The sequence below is a fragment of the Chiloscyllium plagiosum genome, unplaced genomic scaffold (assembly GCF_037043375.1).
Source record: "Chiloscyllium plagiosum isolate Xiang-an unplaced genomic scaffold, Cpla_swu_hap1 HiC_scaffold_9, whole genome shotgun sequence".
NCBI lineage: Eukaryota > Metazoa > Chordata > Chondrichthyes > Orectolobiformes > Hemiscylliidae > Chiloscyllium > Chiloscyllium plagiosum.
In genome coordinates this window covers 108,361,504-108,384,628 of record NW_028270147.1, presented here as the reverse complement: position 1 = coordinate 108,384,628, position 23,125 = coordinate 108,361,504, and the positions used below count along the sequence as shown (strand labels likewise).

General features: G+C 46.8%; 1 pseudogene across 1 annotated transcript in view; it reads left to right on the top strand.

Moving 5' to 3' along the window:
- Positions 1-3,103: 3,103 nt before the first annotated feature.
- Positions 3,104-23,125, top strand: part of LOC148149237 (Ig kappa chain V region Mem5 pseudogene) — a 91,892-nt pseudogene continuing 71,870 nt past the window's right edge. The window contains exons 1-2 of the transcript XR_015758008.1: positions 3,104-3,137; positions 6,875-7,204. The product of XR_015758008.1 is annotated as an Ig kappa chain V region Mem5 pseudogene (transcript). The remainder of the gene's footprint in view (positions 3,138-6,874; positions 7,205-23,125) is intronic.

Here is a 23,125-nt window from a genome sequence, read left to right as displayed (position 1 = left end):
TAATAGTAGAGTCAGAGACATTAAGGACATTTAAGCGACTCTTGGATAGGCACATGGATGATAGTAAAATGTAGGGTATGTAGGTTAGTTTGATCTTAGAGTGGGATAAAATGTTGGCACAACATCAAGGGCTGAAGGGCCTGTACTGTGCTGTACTGTTCTATGTTCTATATTCTATTTTCTCTGTTCTACACCCCAAGCCTAGGCAGCTTGTCTCCCAATAATTGAATAAGATGCCAAATTGGAGACCAAGTTAGGGGCAGGCTCATGCTGTGAACCCAGGTCTTCAATAGGGAACTGGAGATTGAGCTGGAAAGGAAAGGTTAGCTGGGTTATAGTGAGAAAGAGGGAGGTGAGACCAATCGAGGATGTATGATTCCTCCAATGAGCAAGATGTATAGTGGTATTCCCAGGAATCTGTGCTGGGACCTCAGCTTTTTATGATACTTCTCAATGACTTGGATAAACTAATCGAGAGCCATATATCTAAGATTGCTGACCACACTGACTGAGAGTGCTTGAAGGAGGTTGCAGAGATAGGGAGAGTGGAGGACAAGGAGGGGCTGGAGAACAAGAGTGAGAATTTGAAAATCAGATGTTGCTGGATTGGGAGCCAATGTCGGTCAGTGAGCACGGTGTGGGATGGGAGAGTGGGACTTGGTGTGAGATCAGATACAGGCAGCACAGTTTGGGACGAGCTGAAGTGTATGAAGAGCACTGGCTATGATATGGGTTAAGACAACATTGGAATGGTCACATTTGGAGTCCAAAAGACATGGCTGAGATTTTCAGTGGCTGATCTTTGTGATATGGAAGATATAAGGCTCAGATCATTCTCAGAGATGAAGCCAAGTTTGTAAAGAGTCTGGTTGAGCAGCAGACAGTGTTCGGGGAGAGGGGTGGAGTTTGTACTGGGAGCTGAAGAGGAAGGCTTTGATCTTCCCAATATGTTTCCCAGTGAGCCTGGCTCCTCAGTCCTGACTGTTCTTAGCTGCTGTGATTGTCACTGATTGGACACTTATTATGAGAGATTCTGACCACAGCAGAAAGCCCCAGTGTAAAAAATAACTGCAAAGACTGTCAGATCGCAAGGTTGAAACTTCATGAAGAGAGGAAGTGAAATAAGGTGCTCGGAGCAGCTGGACGTTTGTTACTGTGACAGGAGAAAACTGTGAACTGTCTGCACTCCCTGGAATCTGACAGCACAGGGGGAGGCCATTCAGCCCATTATGCCTGTGAGTGACCCAATTAATCTCATTGACCCTCTCTCTCCCCATAACCCAGCAATACGTTCCTTTTCAGCTTGATCTCTAATTCTCTCTGAAAGACCTGGTTCCACAGCATGAGACTGTCCCTAATCTGTCATCTCATTCATTCATTGGGAGACAAGCTGCCTGGGCTGGGGAATGGAGCTCAGGACCCGAACATTCCCTCTCCCCTCCTGAGGGACTCTTCATTTGTTTTCATATATTCACTCATTGGATGTAGGCGTCACTGGCTGGGTCAGCATTTGCTACCCGTCCCTAGTTGCCCTTGAGAAGGTGCTGCCTTCTTGAACCGCTATAGATCACATACGGTATGTTGACCCACAATGTCCTTAGGGAGGCGATTCCAGGATTTTGACCCACTTACAGTAATGGAACAGTGATATATTTCCAAGTCAGGATGTTATGTGCCTTGGAGATGAATTTGCAGACATGCTGTTCCCATATCTCTGCTGCTCTTGTCCTTCTAACTGGAGCTGTTCATGTGTTTGGAAGGTACCAAAAGAACTGCAGCTGCTGGAAATCAGAGACAAAAACAGAAATTGCTGGAAAGCTCAGCAGGTTTGACAGCATCTGTGAAGAGAAATCTGAGCTAAATTTTGTGTCACGTGACCCTTCATACTTGAGCTTATCCAACAATTTCTATTTTTGGTTTTGGAAGGTGTTGTATGAGGATCTTTGGTGAATCTCTGCAGTGTATCTTATAGATAATACACACTGCTGCGACTAAGTGTCAATGGTGGTAAGATGGCTGCTTTGTGGATGTGATGGCAACCAAGCAGGCTGCTTTGCTCTGAACATTATCAAGCTTTTTGAGTGGATAAGGAAGACATAGGATATGATTGACATGGATAGGAAAGGTTAGAGAGATATGGGCCAAACACAGGCAAATGGGACTCGTTCAGGTTTGGAAACCTGGTCGGCATGGACAAGTTTGGCTGTAGGGTCTGTGATTCTATGACACCATCACTCTATGAATGTTGTTGGAGCTGCATCCATCCAGACAATGGGGGGTATTCTATCACAATTCTGACTTGTGCCTTGTTGATGATCGACAGGCTTTGGGGGAATCAGGAAGTGAGTTACTAGATGCAGTATTGCTAGCCTCGAGCCTGCTCTTGTAATCATTGTGTTTCTGTGGTGAGCCAATTGAGTTTCTAGATGTTGACAGTGGGGATTTAGTGATAATAATGCCATTCACTGTCAAGGGGCGATGGTTGGATTGTCTCTTAATGGTGATGGTCATTGCCTGGCACTTGCATGGAACCAATGTGAAATGTCGCTTTTCAGACTAAACCTGGATATTGTCCACATGTTGGTGCATCTGATCATGGACTGCTTCAGTTTTTGAGGAGTTGTGAATGATGCTGAACATTATGGAATCATTGGCAATCATCACCACTTCTGAGCTTGCCTTGAGTTGCTCTATCTGTTCAAAGTCTGTCCTATTTAGCACAGTGATAGTACCACACAGCACAATGGAGGGTATTCTCAATGTGACGGTCAGACTTTGTTTCCACAAGGACTCTGTGATGGTCACTCTTACACATACAGGACAGATGCAACTAAAGCCGCAAGATTGGTGAGGATGAGGGCAAGTAGATTTTTCCCTGTTGTTGTTTCCTTCACTACCAGCTGCAGGCCCAGTCCTGCAGCTTTGTCCTTTAGGACCCGACCAGCTCGATCAGTAATGCTAAGGCTGAGCCACTCTCAGTGGTGGGCATTGGAATCCCCCACCCAGAGTACATTCTGTGCTGTCATCACCCTCAGTGCTTCCATCATGTGCTGATCAACAGGAGGTTTCCTCACCCATGTTTAACCTGGTGTCATGAGACTCCATGGGGTCTGGAGTCAGCGGAGAGGACTCCCAAGGTAACTCTCTCCTGGCTGTACACCCCTGTGCTGCCAGCTCTGCTGGGTCTGCCCTTCTGGTGGGACAGGACACATTCAGGGACAATGATGGCGGTGTCTGGGACATTGTCTGTAAGGTATGATTCTGTGAGTGTGACTGTGTCAGGCTGTTGCTTGACTAGTCTGTGAGACAGCTCTCCTGAATTTGGCACTAGCCCCCAGATTCAGTAAGGAGGATGGAGCAGGGTAGACAGGGCTATTTCTTTCGTTGTCTTTTTGGTGTTTAGATCGATGCTGGGTGGTCTGTCCCATTTTATTTCTTTGTTGAGATGTCATCACGATTGATACAACTGAGTGCCTTGCTCAGTTATTTCAGAGGGCAGTTCAGAGCCATCCACATTGCTGGGGGAGAGTGCCATGGACCCTGACAGTATATTCTGACCTCCCCCACTTCCCCATTCTGTATATGGAAGGCTGGAGCCTCTCAGCAGGATGTTCACTTGCTGGAGCTATCACTCCCCCTGTACAATTCTGTCCCCACATAAAATCCACACAGATCTTGAATTCACATCGCACCTTCAATGTCCAAAACATTTCAAGAGGGTTCACAAAGTTGCAGTCAGAGGAATGGGGGAGGGGGTGGATGAACATAAGAACGAGGAGCAGGAGCAGGCAATTCAGCCCCTCGAGCCCACTCCACCATTTAATACAATCATGCATGATCCCATCTCAGCCTCAACTCCACTTTCCTGCTCACTCTCCATCAGCCTTTAACCCATTACTCATTAAAAATCTGTCCATCTCCTCCTTGATGTGAGACAGGGAAGGGACCACTCCATTTCAGACAATTGGGGTTTATGGTGCATGGATGGGAGAAGCTGGGAGAGGACATTGGAATCATGGAGTGGGACAAACAGGAATGAAGGTTTCTGTGGTCAAGGGACTGATGTATTGCAGAGGCGGACAATGTTGTGGGAATGGAAATCAGAGGCCTATTTGGGATTTAATGCTGAGATACTGGAAGGTCTAATGGGAAGAAGGCCCATGTTTATTGATCTCAGTTAGAGATTCCAGCAGGAATGAGACACATATCTAGTGGTCTCTATTGGAAGGTACAGGGGGAAGGAGGCCCATGGTTCCTGCTATCTGTTCGAACATCCAGTAGGAAGGAGGCTCGTGTTGACTGGTCTCTGCTGGACAGTCCAGTGGAAAGGAGGCCCATGTTTACTGGTATCTATTGGATGTTCCAATGGTATGGATGTCCATGTTTACTGGTCTCCATTGGACTGTCCATTGGGAAGGAAGTCCCAGTTTGCTGGTTTCTATTGGAGGGTCCAGTGGGAAGGATGCCCATATTTAATAGTGTCTATTGCAGGGTGGTCCATATTTATTAGCAGACTGTCCAGTGGAAGGAGTTCCATGTTTACTGGCCCCTTTTGGAGAGTCCAGTGGGTCATGGACACCATGGTGGGTATGGGGCTGAGTTCCATTCTGTTGTAACTATGTAATTGTCCAGCTCTCATCCCAGTGAAACACTCTGACCTGGAGACTGATCATGGAAAGGGAAGGAGAGGGGTAGGAGAGGGGAAGAGATTGGAACATGTTGTGATTGTCAGGCTGGGTCAGTTGGTCAGAGCCTGTCCTGTCCCTCCAGCTCACACTGATGGCCTGAGGGTCTCCTCTCTCTGCTGGGCCTTCATGGAATGCGCTTTGTGTCCAAACCAGTGCCCAGTGAGAATAGGCCAACAGCACAGAACTGCCCTTCATTTGACAAGAATCTGTCCATCTTCCTGAGAGAGGCCAAAGCCTACTCGATGTGGGAAATGGAACCTTACTCCAGGAGAAGACATGCCTCTGGGGTCAATGGTTAACACCCACTCTTGAGGCAAAGCAGAGGGGGATTCGCCCTGCATTTAAATATTGCCACCTGGCAGACTGTGGAAAAGAGAGAGAAGAGAGTCAGTGAGAGAGATAGAGGGAAAGAGTGTGTGTGAGAGGGTGAGAAATAGAGAATGAGGAGTGTCTGAGACAGTGTGAGATGTATGAAGCGAGCGAGTGAGAGGTAGAGGGAGGTAGAAATGGTGAGGTTGAGGGATAGAGAGAAAGAAATAAGATGATACTGAGAGGGATGGAGAGAGAGAAAGAGAGAAACAGACAGAGAAAGAGAAAGAGAGTGTGAGACTAAGAGTGAAGGGAATCAGGATAGAAGGGTTGAGTTGTGAGTGATTGAGAGAGAGAGAGAGACAAGAGTAGGATTTGAGACGGAGTGCAGGAGAGAGAGAGAGAGGGAGACTGTAGAGACAAAAGAGAGGGAGGAAGAGTAAAAGAGGAAGGAATAGAGAGCGGCAGATCACAATTGGAGGGAGTGAGGGAGAGGGATTGAATGAGGGAAACAGTGAGAGGTGAAGAAATGGAGATTGTGAGACAGAGTGAAGAAGCAAATGAGAGTTAGAGAGAGTGGCTATGAGACAGAGTGGGAGAGATAGAATATGAGAGAAATTAAGAGTGGGAGAGAGATGTAGAGAGAAAGACATGGCAGATGTGAAACAGAGAGACAGTGATAGAGAGAGAGCGAGACACGTTCTGGACACCACATTCTGGGAAGGATGTGATTGTACTAGAGGAGATTTCCCAGGACGCTGCCTGGCCTAGAGGCTCTGAGCGATGAGGAAAGATTAGAAAGTCTGGGGTTGTTTTCCTTGGAGCAGTGAAGGTTGAGAGGGGACCTGACAGAGGGCTGTAAGATTATGAGATGCAGTGATAGGGTGGGTAGGAAGGCACCTTTTCCATCGTAGAGGGAACAATACCAAGGGGCAGAGATTTAAGGTAACACAGACATAGAAATATAGTCAGAATAGGCCATTCAGCCCTTTGAGTATCTCTGTCATCCAATATGATCATGGATAGCCCTCTGACTTAATTCCATATTCCTACCATCTTCCCATACCCCTTGATGTTGTTAAAATGCAAAAGAATTACCTCTGTCTTTTTCTTGAATATATTCAGTCCTTTGTCCTCAACAGTCTTCTCTGGTAGAGAATTCCACTTGTTAACCATCCTCTAAGTGAAGAAATGTTTCCTCATCTGAATCCAAAACGGTCGACCCAATGTCCCCCTGAAACTGTGGCACCTGATTCCAGACTCCCCAACTTTGGGAAACCTCCTTCCAGCATCAAGTCTGTCCAGCTCTGTTAGAATGTTATACATTGCAGTCAGACCTCCTCTCATCCTTCTCAACTCAAGTGAGTTCAGGTTCAGTTGAGGTAGACCCTGAGAGGAGAATCGAGGAATGTTTTTACCCAGAGGGTGGTGGGAGTCTGGAACTCACTGCCTGAAAGGCTGGTTGAGTCACAAACCATCGAGACATTGAAAGTGTGAGGGGCTGACGTGGCTCTCTCTGCCTGATTCCATTTACATACTGAGGAACACCCAGTCAGACTCTCACAGGCTGCAGCTTTATAAAGCAGAGCCCAGTGAAGGGAGAGTTTATCAGGAACTGGGCCCAGGGACAGGGGCACACACCATGATTTCACACATCCAGCTGATCTGGCCCCTGGCATTCTGTGTCACAGGTACAAATCTCTCTCCTTCCACCTTGAATCTTTAGCTGCTCTCCATTTCACTTCAATTCCACTGACTTGTGATTGAAGGGAAAATGCTGAAACCAGAGGAATGCTCAGTGTCTCCAACAATCTCTCATTTCGCAGTCTCTTTCTGTGACAGTTCTGACTTCACTGTGTTTCTCTCTGACCCCTCAGGTATCAGTGGGGACATCATCATGACCCAGTCACCCCCGGTGCTGTCAGTGGGACTGGGCCAGACCACAACCATCACCTGTACGGCCAGTCAAGATATTACAAATGACCTCAGCTGGTACCAGCAGCGAGAAGGTCAGAAACCCTCTCTCCTGATCTATGAAGCAACAACTCGAAACACAGGAGTGTCCGAGCGATTCACTGGCAGTGGATATGGGACCAGTTTCACCCTGACAATCAGCAACGTTCAGAATGAGGATGTCGCTGACTATTATTGTAAGCAGCACAACAGGCGGCCTTGCACGTTCGGTAAAGGAACCAAGCTCAGACTGAGTAAGTCAACCTCAATCCTCCATTATTAACCCTTTCAATTTCTAAACACAATTTCTAATACACAAGTACTGTATTGTTGAAGGTGTTAGTGGGGAGCTGCAGTGAATGAAATGGTTGATTGAGGAGCACTGTGTCTAACAGGGTATCCAGCTGTATTTCTTTAATTCCATTGCCCCTTTAAGCAGCAAGATATAAGTCAGTCAGTTTTACTCACCGTGTGGAGGAGCTCTGTCCATTTGCAGCCTGTGGTCCCATTCCTGCAGCATGGAGTGAAATCAGTGAGTAACCTCCTGCCAGTCTCAGTGTGACGGACACGGGCAGAGTTTGATGTGAGCTCTGGCTCCCTGTCCCAGTCTCTGATCTCACTGACCTCAGCAGCTGCAGCAGCAGCACAGTGAGACACCGAGCTCCCACCTCCCCCAGCTTTTACTCTGCTCAATCACACAGTTACAGAATTGTTACAGTGCACAAGGAGGCTATTCTGTCCATCCTGTCTGTACTGGCTCTCTGAATGAGCAATTTATCGAGTGTCATTCTCCTGCCTTCTCCCTGTCACCCTGCACATTGTTCCTTTTCAAATAACAGTCTCATTCCCTTCGGAATGTTTCAATTGAAGCTGCCTCCACCACACTCTCAGGCAGTGCATTCCACACCTTAACCACCCACTGGCTGAAAATTCTTTTCCTCATTTCACTTTTGTTACTTATCCAATTACTTTCAATCTTAATCCTTTCACAAGTGGAATCATTTTCTCCCTATTTACACTGTCCAGGCCCCTCCTGATTTTGAATTTCTAGAACAATTCTCCTCGCCGCCTTCTCCAAAAAATTAGAGGTGCCGGTGTTGGACTGGGGTGGACAAAGTTAAAAATCACACAACACTGGTTATAGTCCAACAGGGGGTTTATTTGGAAGCACTGGCTTTCGGAGCGCCCCTCCTTCATCAGGTGGTTGTCAGCGGTGCTCCAAAAGCTAGTGCTTCCACATTAACCTGTTGGACTATAACCTGGTGTTGTGTGATCTGTAACTTTCTCCAAAGAAGACAGTCCCAAATTTTCCAATCTATCTTCATAACTGATGTTCCTCATCCCTGGAATGATCTTTGGGCATATGTTTGCCATCGCTACAAAACATTCACCTCCTTCCTGCATTATTCACATTATTTATGTCCCACATGATTTTATAAACCTCTATAAGGTCACTCCTCAGCCTCCGGCACTTCAAGATAAAAGGTCTCAGCTTTTCCAGCCTCTCATGGTCATGGAGTCATACAGTGTGGAAACAGATCTTTCGGTCTGACTTGTCCATGCTAACTAGATATCCAAAACTGACCTCATCCCATTTGCCAGCATTTGGCCCACATCCCTCTAAACCCTTCCTATCCATGTACCCATCCAAACATCTTTTAAATGCTATAATTGTATCCGTCTCCAGCACTTTCTCCGGCAGCTCAATCCATACACGCACCACCCCCTGTGTGACAAGTTACCCCTCAGGTCGCTTTTGGATCTTTTGCCTCTCACCTTAAACCTGTGCCCTCTAGTTTTGGACTCTCCTTCCCAAGGAAAAGACCTGGGATTTACATCCTGTCCATGTCCATCATGATGTTATAAACATCTATAAGGCCACCCCTCAGCCTCCGATCCTGCAGAAAAAATAACCCGTCTATTGAGCCTCTTCTGACAGCTCAAACCCTCCAGTTCCAGGCGACATCCATGTAAATCTTTTCTGCAGCATTTTAAGTTTAACAGCATCCTTCCTATCACAGGATGATCAGAATTGTTCATGTTATTCCCAAAGTAGGCTCACCAATTTCCTGTACAGCTGCAAATGATGTCCCAACTCTGATACTTAGTGCAGTGACTAATAAAGGCAAGTGTACCCAACACCTTCTTCATCGCCCTGTCACCCTGTGACTCCACTGTCAAGGAATAATGCACCTGCCACTGCCCCTGCCCCTGCCCCTGCCCCTGCTCCTGCCCCTGCCCCTGCACCTGCTCCTGCCCTGGTTTGACTTTCCAAAATGCAACACCTCACATTTATCTAAATTGAACTCCATTTGCCACACGTTTAGATCAAAGTGGTGCTGGAAAAGCACAGCAGGTCAGGCAACATCCGAGGAGCAGGAAAATCGAAGTTTCGGGCAAAAGCTCTTCATCAGGATTCCTCTAGTCGAACCCCCAGATTCTGCGCAGCCCTCTTGACCTGCAATCTTCTTCCCGACCTCTCCGCCCCCACTCTCTCTCCGGTCTATCACCCTCACCCTCACCTCCTTCCACCAATATATTCCCAGTGCCCCACCCCAAATTCCACCCCCCCCCCCCCCCCTTCCCACCTTTTATCTCAGCCCGCTTGGCACACCAGCCTCATTCCTGAAGAAGGGCTTATGCCCGAAACGTCGATTCTCCTGCTCCTCGGATGCTGCCTGGCCTGCTGCGCTTTTCCAGCACCACACTTTTCAACAGAGAATGTTGGTAAAGGGTTGCGTTTCAGACTGGAGATGAGTTATCAGCTGTGTGCCACAAGGATTGGTGCTGGGTCCATGGCTTTTCATCATTTAAATAAATGATTTGGATGTGAATATAGGAATTATGGCGAGTTTGTAAATGGTGGGACAGTGGATAGTGAAGAAGCTTATCTGAGAGTACAGTGCGACCGTGATCATTTGGGGAAATGGGCAGAGGTGTCGCAAATTGACAAAAGTGAGGACTGCAGATGCTGGAAACCAGCGTTCCGGAGAGACCACTCCCTCCACGACTCCCTCGTCAGGTCCACACCCCGCACCAACCCAACCTCCACTCCCGGCACTTTCCCCTGAAACCGCAAGAAGTACAAAACTTGCGCCCACACCTCCCCCCTCACCTCCCTCCAAGGCCCCAATGGATCCTTCCATATCTGTCGCAAATTCACCTGCACCTTCACACACATCATTTACTGTATCCGCTGCAGCCGATGTGGTCTCCTCTACATTGAGGAGACAGGCCGCCTACTTGCAGAACATTTCAGGTAACACCTCTGGGACTCCCGCACCAACCAACCCAACCGCCCCGTGGCCGAACACTTTAACTCCCCCTCCCACTCCGTCAAGGACATGCAGGTCCTTGGCCTCCTCCATCGCCAGACCCTGGCAACATGATGCCTGGAGGAAGAGCACCTCATCTTCCGCCTTGGAACTCTCCAACCACAAGGGATGAATGTAGATTTCTCCAGCTTCCTCGTTGCCCCTCGCCCCACCTTATCTCAGTCCCAACCCCCGGATTCAGCACCGCCCTCTTGACCCGCATTCTTCTTCCTGACCTCTCCGCCCCCACCCCCTCTCTGGCCTATCACCCTCACCCTCCACTCCTTTCACCTATCGTACTCCCAGCGCCCCTCCCCCAAATTCCCTCCCTCCCTACCTTTTATCTCAGCCCACTTGGCACACCAGCTTCATTCCTGAAGAAGGGCTTATGCCCGAAACGTCGATTCTCCCGCTCCTCGGATGCTGCCTAGCCTGTTGCGCTTTTCCAGCACCACACATTTCAACTCTGGTCTCTAGCATCTGCAGTCCTCACTTTCTCCAACATTCTCTGTCTCCTATCTTCAAGCCAATGTTTTACCCAAATGGCTAGCCCCCCTGTATCCCATGTGGTCTAACCTTACTAACCAGTCTGTCATGTGGAACCTTGTCAAACGCTTTGCTGAGGTCCATATAGACAGTGTCTACCGTTCTGCCTACATCAATCTTCTCTTCAAACAACCTAAATCACGTCAGTGAGACATGAATACCATGCACAAAACTGCATTGATTGTCCAAATGCATGTAAATCCTGTCCCTCAGAATTCACTCCAATAACTTACCCAGCAATGACATCAGGCTCACTTGTTTATAGTTCCCTGGCTTTTCCTTACAGCCTTTCTTAAATAATGGCTAACATTAGCCAACCTCTCTGGTTCTCCAGCACCTCACGCATGGCTGTCGATCAAAAACATACCTCAGCAAGGGGTCCAGAAATTTCTTTCCTAGCTTTCCACAATGTCCTGGGATACATCTGATCAGGTCCTGGAGATTTATCTACTGTCTTGCACTTTAAGGAATCCTAATAATGTGGACTTTTGTCAAGACATTGCTATTTACTTCCCAACTTCCCAAACTCCCAAGTCTTTCTCCATGATAAATACTGACCTGGAATATTCATTTAGGATCTGAACCATTTCCTGTGGATCCACCCAGAGGTACATTGTTCATCTTCATGGGGTCCTAATCTCTCTCTAGTTACTCTTCTGCCCTTTTCTTATTTACCATAATTCTACCACGTTTGCCCTCGAGTGAGTTTAGGAATTGTTTGCCCTCCCTCAAATATACCTTGACTATCCGTGGTCCACATCCTCTACTATTCTCGTCAGGGCTTTCCTGACAACCTTTGACCCTACTTTATTCAGATCCAATACATCCATATGCCATGGAAGCTGGCATTTTCCCCAGTGAGTATGTTTGACCCTGAAAATGCCTTTGTTCTTTTCCACTGTCGCCCTAAACCTTGTGATACAATGATCACTCTTCCCTAAATGTCCTCTGACTGACACTTGATCCACTTGGGCCTCCTCACTCCCAAGATCCAGATCTAGCAGAGCCTCCTTTCTCATTGGACTGGAAACATGTGGCTGGAGAAAATTCACCTGAACACACTCTCACAACTCTGGCCCCTCTCTGCCCGTTACACTGCTACTACCCCAGTCTATATTCAGAAATTAAAGACACCCCTTCCACCCTAATTATAATGACTCTATTATATTTGCAGGTCTCTGTAAATTCCTTGTTTTGTATTCCTCCACATCCTTCCCACTGGGTGGTGCCGTATTGACTGCACTGAGGATTCTGTGGACCTCGGTGTTCCTCTTTGATATCACCTCCTGGATCCCACAGCCCTGCCAAGTTAGTTTAAACCCTCTGCAACAGCACTAGTAAATCACCCCAAAGGAACTCAGTCCCAGCTCTGTTCAGGAGCAACGCCGTCTGGTCTGTCCAGGTCCCATCTCCCCGAGACCCAGTCCCAATGTCCCAGGAATCCAAAGCCTCCCCCCCTCCTGGACCCTCTTTCCAGCTCCACATTCACCTGTGTTATCCTCCTGTTCCTCTTTTCACTTTCATGGGGCACTGCGAGTAATGTGACGATTTCTATTTTTGTGCTCCTGAAGTTAATTCCCTCCTGAGCTCCCGAAATTCTGAGTGCAGGACCACATCCCTTTTCTCCCTCTGTCACTGGGACCAATGTGGACCACGACTGCTGCCTGTTGCCCCTCTCCCCTCAGGGTGCTCTGCAGCTGCTCAGTGACATCCTTGACCCTGGCACCAGGGAGACAACACACCATCCTGGATTCCCATCTGCAGCTGCAGAAACACCTATCGATGCACTCACTCAAATCTCCTCTCACTATCGCTCTTCCAGTCTTCCTTGTGCCCCCCTGTATTCCCCCTTGGCTCCATGGACTTGGTTCTGGCTGCAATTCCCAGATGAACCACCATTCTTGTCAGGATTCTGACCTGAACCCTGGTTAGAGAGTGGCATTCATTAAGGGGATACCTGTACTAGCTGCCTGGTCCTTTTGGACTGTCTGCTGCTCCCCCATTCCCTCTGTCCCTGCATACTCTGAAGCTGCGGAGTGACCATAGAGTCATAGAGTCTTAGTGATGTACAGCACGGAAACAGACTCTTCGGTCCAACCTGTCCATGCCGATCAGATATCCCAACCCAATCTAGACCCACCTGCCAGCACACGGCCCATATCCCTCCAAGCCCTTCCTATTCGCATACCCATCCAAATGCTTCTAAAATGTTGCAATTGTATCAGCCTCCACCACTTCCTCTGGCGGCTCATTCCATACATGTACCACCCCCTGCGTGAAAAGGTTGCCCTGTAGGTCTCTTTTATATCTTTCCCCTCTCACTCTAAACCTATGCCCTCTAGTTCTGGACTCCCCAACCCCAGGGAAAAGAATTTGCCTGTTTACCATTTCCATGCTCCTCATAATTTTGGAAACCTCTATAAGGTCACCCCTCAGCCTCCGATACTCTGGGGTAAACAGCCCCAGCCTGTTCAGCCTCTCCTTGTAGCTCAAATCCTCTAACCTTGGCAATATCCTTGTAAATATTTTCTGATCCCTTTCAAGTTTCACATCTTTCCAATAGGAAGGAGACCAGCACTGCACGCAATATTCCAACAGTAGCCTAACCAATGTACTGCATAGCTGCAACATGACCTCCCAACCCCTGTACTGAATACTCTGACCAGTAAATGAAAGCATACCAAACGCCTTCTTCAATATCCTATCTACCTGCGACTCCACTTTCAAGGAGCTATGAACCTGCACTCCAAGGATTCTTTGTTCGGCAACACTCCCGAGGACCTTACCATTAAGTGTATAAGTCCTGCTAAGATTTGCTTTCCCAAAATGCAGTACCTCATATTTATCTGAATTAAACTCCATCTGCCACTTCTCAGCCCATTGGCCCATCTGGTCAAGATGCTGTTGTAATCTGAGGTAACCCTCTTTGCTGTCCACTACACCTCCAATTTTGGTGTCTTCTGCAAACTTACTAACTGTACCTCTTATGCTCGCATCCAAATCATTTATGTAAATGACAAAAAGTAGAGGACCCAGCACCGATCCTTGTGGCACTCCACTGGTCACAGGCCTCCAGACTGGAAAACAACCCTCCACCACCATCCTCTGTCTTCTACCTTTGAGCCAGTTCTGTGTCCAAATGGCTAGTTCCCTCTGTACTCCGTGAGATCTAACCTTGCTAATCAGTCTCTCATGGGGAACCTTATCGAACGCCTTACTGGAGTCCATACAGATCACATCTACCGCTCTGCGCTCATCAATCCTCTTTGTTACTTCCTCAAAAACCTCAATCAAATTTTTAATACATGATTTCCCACACACAAAGCCATGTTTACTATCCCTAATCAGTCCTTGCCTTTCCAAATACATGTACATCCTGTCCCTCAGGATTCCCTCCAACAACTTGCCCACCACCGACGTCAGGTTCACTGGCCTATAGTTCCCTGGCTTGTCCTTACCACCCTTCTTAAACAGTGGCACCTCGTTAGCCAACCTCCAGTCTTCCAGCACCTCACCTGTGACTATCGATGATACAAATATCTGAGCAAGAGGCCCAGCAATCACTTCTCTACTTCCCACAGAGTTCTAGGGTACACCTGATCAGGTCCTGGGGATTTATCCACTTTTATGCGTCCCAAGACATCCAGCATTTCCTCCTCTGTAATATGGACATTCTGCAAGATGTCACCATTTATTTCCCTACTGTCTATATCTTTCATATCCTTTTCCACAGTAAATACTGATGCAAAATACTCATTTAGTATCTTCCCCATTTTCTATGGCTCCACAGAAAGGCCGCCTTTCTGATCTTTGAAGGGACCTATTCTCTCCCTAGTTATCCTTTTTTCCTTAATGTATTTGTAAAAACCCTTTGGATTCTCCTTTATTCTATTTGCCAAAGCTATCTCATGTCCCCTTTTTGCCCTCCTGATTTCTTTCTTAAGTATACTCCTACTTCCTTTATACTCTTATAAGGATTCACTCAATCTATCCTGTCTATACCTTACATAAGCTTCCTCCTTTTTCTGAACCAAACCCTCAATTTCTTCAGTCATCCAGCATTCCCTATACCTTCCAGCCTTTCCTTTCACCCTGACAGGAATATACCTTCTCTGGATTCTCGTTATCTCATTTCTGAAGGCTTCCCATTTTCCAGCTGTACCTTTATCTGCAAACATCTGCCCCCAATCAACTTTTGAAAGTTCTTGCCTAATACCGCAAAAAATTGGCCTTTCTCCAATTTAGAACTTAAACTTTTAGATCTGGTCGATCCTTTTCCTTCACTATTTTAAATCTAATAGAATTATAGTCGCTGGCCCCAAAGTGCTCCCCCACTGACACCTCAGTCACCTGCCCTGCCTTATTTCCCAAGAGTAAGTCAAGTTTTGCACCTTCTCTAGTAGGTACATCCACATACTGAATCATAAAATTGTCTTGTACACACTTAACAAATTCATCTCCATCTAAACCCTTAACACTATGACAGTCCCAGTCTATGTTTGGAAAGTTAAAATCCCCGACCATAACCACCCTATTTTTCTTACAGATAGCTGAGTTCTCCTTCCAAGTTTGTTTCTCAATTATAGGGGGTCTATAATACAATCCCAATAAGGTGATCATCCCTTTCTTATTTCTCAGTTCCACCCAAATAACTTCCCTGGATATATTTCCGGGAATATCCTCCCTCAGCACAGCTGTAATGCTATCCCTAAATCAAAAACGCCACTCTCCCTCCTCTGTTGCCTCCCTTTATTTCCTTCCTGTAGCATTTGTATCCTGGAACATTCAGCTGCCAGTCCTGCCCATACCTGAGCCATGTTTCTGTAATTGCTATGATATCCCAATCTCGTGTTCCTAACCATGCCCTGAGTTCATCTGCCTTCCCTGTTAGGCCCCTTGAATTGAAATAAATGCAGTTTAATTCATTAGCCCTTTTGGGCTTTTTGGGTCTTTCTGACTCTATAACTCTATTATATTATGAATAACTGGGTACCAAGGACTGGCCCCTGTGGTACCCCAACTGGTAACTACCTGCCATTCAGAAAAAGACTTGTTCTTCATGCGCTGTCTGCCAACCAGTTCCCAATCCATGTCAGTACATGACCCCAATCCTCTTGTTCTTTGGGATTTCCCTGATTCACTTGGACATATTTCATCCTGTCAGCTCTTTGCCTTCCTGAGGTCCTGTTCAATTTTAATCCTGCATTTTCTATCCTCCTCTCAGCTTTCTGCAGGTTTGAACTCCAGATAACCAACATCACCTTCCCTGTTTGATCTTCCCTACTCTGGCTGCCTTTTGACATCCCAGGCTGAGAGTCTAGATTTGGGAATCCCACCCTTCCTCTTTGTGGGAACAGATTCTGAATGATCTCTGTCTTGTCACTTGAGGGCTCCCACTGCCCTGACACTGATTTCCCATCATGTCACTGGTTCCAGTCCACTTTTACTAAATTACTGAAACATTTAGTAAAATGAAAACTTTTATCTTACTCCATGGTTCTCCATTTCCATCCTTAATTTCAATCTGACTGAGTTCTGATCGCTCTCACTAAAATGCTCGCCATCTTTTAGTTCTTCCATCTGCCCACATTCATTCCCCAAACGACGGTCCAAAACTGTCCCTTCTCTTTCACCATCACCTTCTCAGGGGCAATTAGGGATGAGCAATAAATTCTGCTCCTGCCAGTGACATACATATCCTAAGAATCAATTTAAAAAATGTAAATTCTTTTGTCTGGTTTATTAGGTATTGAAGACAAATATTCAAACATTTTACCAGTGAATATTCTGAGAATTGAAATCCCTTTGAATGGCAGGGATTAAAATTGTTTCTCTTGTCTTTCAGGCCGTGAGAACTCTCAGCCCAAGCTGACCCTGCTGCCCCCCTCCCCGGAGCAGTTCAATGCCAAGGGCACTGCCACCCTGGTGTGCCTTGCCAATCACTTCTATCCCGATGAGCTGGAGGTGCAGTGGAAGAAGGACGGTGCAGTCATTTCGGACGGGGTTCAGACCAGCAACTACCTGCGAGCTTCGGACAGCACCTACAGTGTCAGCAGCCTGCTGACCCTCTCTGGGTCTGACTGGGAGTCCAACGCTCGCTTCTCCTGTGCCCTTACCCACGTGACTCTCCCCTCTCCCCTCAGCAAGAGCATCAGGAGATCAGAATGTGTGTAGAGTGTTTGAGACAGTCCACAGAGGAGACACAACATTAAACAGAACAGGGCTGAACTGGCAGGACAAAGGTCATTGTCAGCACCGAATTTCAACTCTCTTCCTTCTCAGGACTGGCTCAGAGACACTTCTGAGGTTCAGGAGTAAAGGTAGTTCATTGGGACAGTGTAGATAGACCTTTATGCTGTGTCAAACCTCAAGCTCTCCCTGTTCTGGGACTTTTTGATTGGGAAAGGGTTGATTTGTGATGCCAAGTAAAATCTCTTGAAGTTGCTGAAGGCTGTCAGCTAAACAAAACAATGTGAACCTTCAAAATTTCTGCTTCAATAAATCAGATCTCCTTCCTGCTCAGCAGCCAGTTCCAATTTCAGATTTTTGTCACTATTTGAAGGACAGGATTCTCATGTTATTGAGAAAATCTCCACAAGTGTTTTCCTCAAAACCCATTGTAGCTGTTATTTTGTGCAGCTTCCTCTGTCTGGGCTGTTAATTGCAGTCTGTTTTCTGTCAATGTCAGTCTGGAAAAGGGAATAAAGATGATGAAGATTCAGTCTCTGTCTCTGTGTGCTTTGGAAATGGACCACTCCATTCAGCTGATTAGCTGCATGTCAGCATGACATTGTCACAGTTGGCTACGTGGCCTGTCAATCCGTGGTAGATGATACTGACAGCCAATCAGCAATCAGTTTCAAATAATCCAGTTGGTCTGGAATCTGTGGAGGTGACAAGATTCCAAACAGAATAGAAACTGAAAGCTGTTGGGATTCAATAATTACAATCTGAGGCATTCCGTATTCACTCTCTGGTCCAAACTCAGGTGCTGGGATCGCACTGTGCACTCTCTGCTTCATGCTGTGTTGTACCTGAAATGATCTGAGGCCAATCACTGACACTGCAGACTGTGTCTCTCTGAGTGAGTGTACTACATAATGCTGCCTGTAGGTGTCACTCTGAGTGTGGGTGTATTATTCAAAGAGACACCTACAGGCAGCAAGGGTTGTGAGCATGTTACTCAGTGCTGCCTGACTCTGTGTGTGTTAACTCAGTGTTGCCTGTAGGCGTGTCTCTGAGTGTGTGTGTGTTATTCTGCACTGCCTGTAGGTATCTCAGTGAGTGTCAGTGTGTTACTCTGTGTTGCCTGCAGGTGTCTCTAAGTGATGGATAGAGAATAGGCTTTGTGATGGGGATTGAAGATTATGCCTTAATCTTCTCAAATCTCAGATGAAAAACAATTTAGCCTGAGATGGCAGCTCATTTGGCCAAAGTTAAAAATCGCACAACACCAGGTTAGAGTCCAACAGGTTTCTTTGGAAGTACAAGCTTTCGGAGCACTGCTCCTTCATCAGGCAGCTAGTGGGGCAGGATCATAGTTCACAGAATTTGTCATGAAATTGAGATGGCAGCTGAGAAAGGTGAATACTGAGAGTGTGTTCTCAGTAAGGGAGGGATTTCAGAGGCAGTGCACTCTGTAGTTCCTAATGTGCTCCCCAATTACAAGAAGCCGGGGTCATTGCAGTTGTGGTTGTCTGCTCAGCCAGTGCTGGCTAGCCATAGTCGTATTTCAATGGTCAATTAGCCCTAAACCAGGTGCAGCAATATTACCTTACCGGGAGGGAGCTGTCTGAGTGAGGGAGGTTGAATTCTTGCAGCCCCGAGAGTGATTGCAGTGGATTAATTAAGGGTGCTACCACCATGAAGGTGTGACCTTCTGTCCCTCTGCCTCAGCTGTGATGACCCTCAGGGTTAAACTCACCACCAGTCATTTCTGTTTGTAATGAGCGAGTGGGGGAAGGGGAAAGTGAGGACTGAAGATGCTGGAGATCAGAGTTGAGAGTGTGTTGCTGGGAAACCACAGCAGGTCAGGCAGCATCCAAGGAGCAGGATAATCAATATTTTGGGCATAAGCTCTTCATCAGGAATGGAGGGAAAGTCAACCTCTCCCAAAGGCAGCACAGGCTGGATCGACGGGGCCACAAGAGTAAGCATGGGGAGATTGAGGGTGACAGAAGGAGGGGGTTGGTTGGCAGGTTGTTATTCAGAGTCAGGTCCCAGAGCATCAGTCCTTCTGACACTCCCCTTTTTATCTGTCAGCCAGGACTCCCTGATTGGACACGGTTAACAGCTCATCAGGGAACTCATATTATCAGAAAAAATGAAACATTTATCGAACAAGGAGTGCAAGAACTAAACGACACTGGACAAAATGAGTGGTTTGAAAGATTTCATTACAGACATCACCAATTTGGCCCAACAAGTCCACACCGACCCACTGAAGAGAAACTCCCCGAGACCCATTCCCCTGCCCTATCACTCGACATTTCCCCTGACCGACACATTCCTGAACACTGTGACAATTGTAACATGGTCAATTCACCTAACCTGTACATCTTTGGATTGTGGGAGGAAACTGGAGCACACGGAGGAAATCCACACAGACACAGGGGGAGTGTGCAAACTCCACAAAGACCTGAGGCTGAAATCGAACCTGGGTCCCTGGTGCTGTGAGTTAGCCGTGCTAACCACTGAGCCACCATGCCACAAATTTAAAACAATGCCCAAAGAGTTGAGCTTTTGTTCAGCTCCGTGAGCCTGACGTGATATAAACTATAAACATGCAACCCTCTGTCAGGGAAGGTAGTGCAGGGTGGAAACCCTACAACCTTTAAATATCATAACATGCAAGGATCTGGGATAAGTGCAGGAAATTGGGATGAGAGTGCCTTTAGTGGTAGTTATGTTGGTACAGACCCAATGGGACAAAGGATCTTTTCTGCTCTGTTTCAATCTGTGCTCCATGTTGAGAGGGCAGTGTAGGTTAATGGTGACGAGGTGAGGCAGTTCTAAGATCGCAAACACATGATCAAGGGTCAGAGGAAATGGCTCAATCTTCAGTGAAGGCCCAAGTAAGTGCTTGGGAGGATGGTCAAGGCTAATGGAGACAAGGTCAATGGAGACTGAGCGAGGGCGCAGGGTGCTGACTGGCATCTCATTGTGTTGTAGTGAGGTAATTGGGGACAAGAGGGGACTGTGTAGGGAGGGAGTGCAGTTTCAGTTAAAATGTGACCTTTGTCAGCAGCAGCATGACCTTCAGCACCAGGGGGTGTCCCTGACTGTGTCAGGCTCACTGACTGCTCTCTGTGTGATTCCACACAGCCACTCGTCTGGTCACTACACAAAGTCTTGTTTGTGCTTACACTACCATTTACACCACCGTCTGCACCCACTGTCTGCACCTTCTGTCTACACCACTGTCTGCACCCACCGTCTACACCCACTGTCTGCACCACTATCTGTACCCACTGTCTGCATCCAGCATTCACAGCCACTGTCTAGTCCCTCTGTGAACACCCACCATCTACACCCACTGTCTACACCATTGTCTGCATCCTCCATCCACACCTCCCCTCTTTGTAAGATTGTATCCAATGATTCCATTGAGATTACTGCAACAGAAACCTGAATTTTAGAACCAGCAATGATTGTCTTCTAACCTACAAAGTCTGTGTTCCACATTGGGCTGATTAATATTAATTACTGAATGCCATTTGATTTCGGTGATGGCAGGACTGACGGATAAGGAAAGGTTGAGTTGATGAGGATTGTGTTCACTGGAGTTTAGAAGAATGAAGGAAGGGAATCTTGGAGAAAGCTATAAAATTGGAACAGGACGAGACAAATTAGATGGAGGAAGGATGTTCCTAATTGTGGGGAAGTCCAGAACCAGGGCACATGGTTTAAGGTTAAGGGTTAAACTCTATAGGACAGAGATGAGGAAAAATGTTTTCACCCAGAGAGTGGTGAGCCTGTGGAATTCTCTGTCACAGAAAGTGGTTGAGGCCAAAACATGATGTTATCAAGAAAGAGGTAGAGCTAGCTCTTGTGGCTAAAGAATCAAGGGATATGGGGTAGGGATGGATTACAGTAGTGTGCTCCATGACCAGCTTCAATCATATTGAATGGCATAACAGGGTGGAGGGGCCAAATGGCCTACCCCTGCTCCTATCCTCTATGTTTCTACATCATGTAAAATAGATTGCCAGGTGGAGGTCACTCTGTCAGATGGGTAAGTATCCATTCACAGATTCCATCCACACTACTCCCCTTTCATTTTAATTGAGTCCACTCCCTCTCTTCCTATGTCTTTGTTATCTGACCAGTGACCACACCTCCCTTCACCACCCCAGCATGGAGATGTGCTAATAACCCATCGTTTGTTTTAATTTGCTAATTGGGTGATGTGGATGGGGTTTTCAAAAACAGGAAGAGCTGAATTCTTATCGCCCCTTGTGCTGATTTTTTTGTGTGCCTCCCTCAATATGGGTGACACAGCTGCCTCACAGAGCCAGGGACCCAGGTTCGAGAGTCACACAGCATAGAAATAGGCCCCTCGGCCCACCATGTCAATGCTGACCAACAAACACTCAACTACACTAATCCCATTTACCCGCAGTCGTTTGGAGCCTACCATGCCCTGGTACTATAAGTGCTCATCCAAATGTTTTTAAAGGTTGTGTAATTTTCAGCCTGCACCACCCTCTCAGGCAGCATGTTCCATATATCTACCACACGCTGGGTCAAAAAATACTTCCACCTTAATCTTATAACCTCTGGTCTTAAATAGGTTTGGGTGAGGAGCGGAGGCTGCAGAACAGTGTGAGAGGTCAGGAATGGAGAGAGGGAGAACAGTTTGAGGGTGAGGAATGGAGGCTGGAGCAGGAAGACACTTGTGTTCTGGAAAGCAGCACAAATAGGGAAGAGATCCAAGAGCTGATAGGAATAGTCTCCATGCTTCCTAACAGTAGCTTTATGGTGGGAAAGAGAATAAATCAGGAGATAATGAGGGTCTGGAACAAAGGCTGCTCATTCATTACAAATGACTTTTATGCTCGCTCATTATTTCTAGTCAGATTTTTCTTTTTCATTCATTCACGGGATGAGGGTGTCACTGCCGAGGACAGCATTTATTGCCCACCCCTAATTGCCCCAGAGGGCAGTTAACAGTCATCCACATTGCTGTGGGATTGGATTCCCATGTAGGCCAGACCAGGTAAGGATAGCAGTTCCCTTCCCTAAAGGACGTTAGTAAACCAGAGGGGTTTTCCTGACAATCGACATGGATTCATGGTCATCGTTAGACTCTTAATTGCAGACTTTTTAATTGAATTTAAATTCCCCCATCTGCCATGGTGGGATTTGAGCCTGTGTCCCCAGAACCATATCTGGGTCTCTGTGCATTAATCACAGAAGGTTAGTATGTAGGTACAGCAAGTCATCAGGAAAGCTCATAGAACATTATGGTGTAGTGTGAGGGGAAACTGAATGCAAGACTTCATTGAAACAAGCAAGATCCTGAGTGGCCTTGACCAGGTGAATGTGGAAAGGATGTTTCCTCTTGTGGGAGAATCCAGAACTAGGGATCACTGTTTAAAATTAAGGGAGAGTCCATTCAAAACAGAGATTAGGAAACATGTTTTTCTCTCAGAGATTGTCAGTCTTTGGAATTCCCCTCCTTAAAAGGCAGTGGATGCAGAATTTAGAATCCATCCAGTGTGGAAACAGGCCCTTCAGCCCAACAAGTCCACACAAACCCTCCGAAGAGTAACTAATCCAGACCCATTTCCCGACCCTATATTTACCCTAGGAAGGGGTAGATAGATTCTTGATGACTGAAGGGATGGAACATTTTCAGAGAATGTAGAGTTGAGGTTAAAATCAGATCAACCACGATCTTATTGAATGGGGGAGCAGGTTCAAAGGGCCGAGTGGCCTACTTTTGTTCCTTGCCCATATGTTGCCTCACACACCTTCGCACAAGCAAAGACTGCCATTCGTATTTTCTACCTGCAGGTTAAGCTGCTTGTGCAATAGGCCTCATCTGCACAGTGTTTTCTCCAGCCTTTCACTGTGAGGTTAAAGATAATGGTCCCATAATCAATCCATTAACGCTATTTGTTGGTTTATTTAAAACAATAAAATAAATTACAAGTCATGAAACAGACATGACAGCAAGCAATAATAGGCAGCACGATGGCTCAGTGGTTAGCACTGCTGCCTCATCGTGCCAGGGAACCGCCTCAGTTGGGTCTGTGTGGAGTCTGCACATTCTCCCTGTGTCTGCGTGGGCTTCCCCCGGGTGCTCTGGTT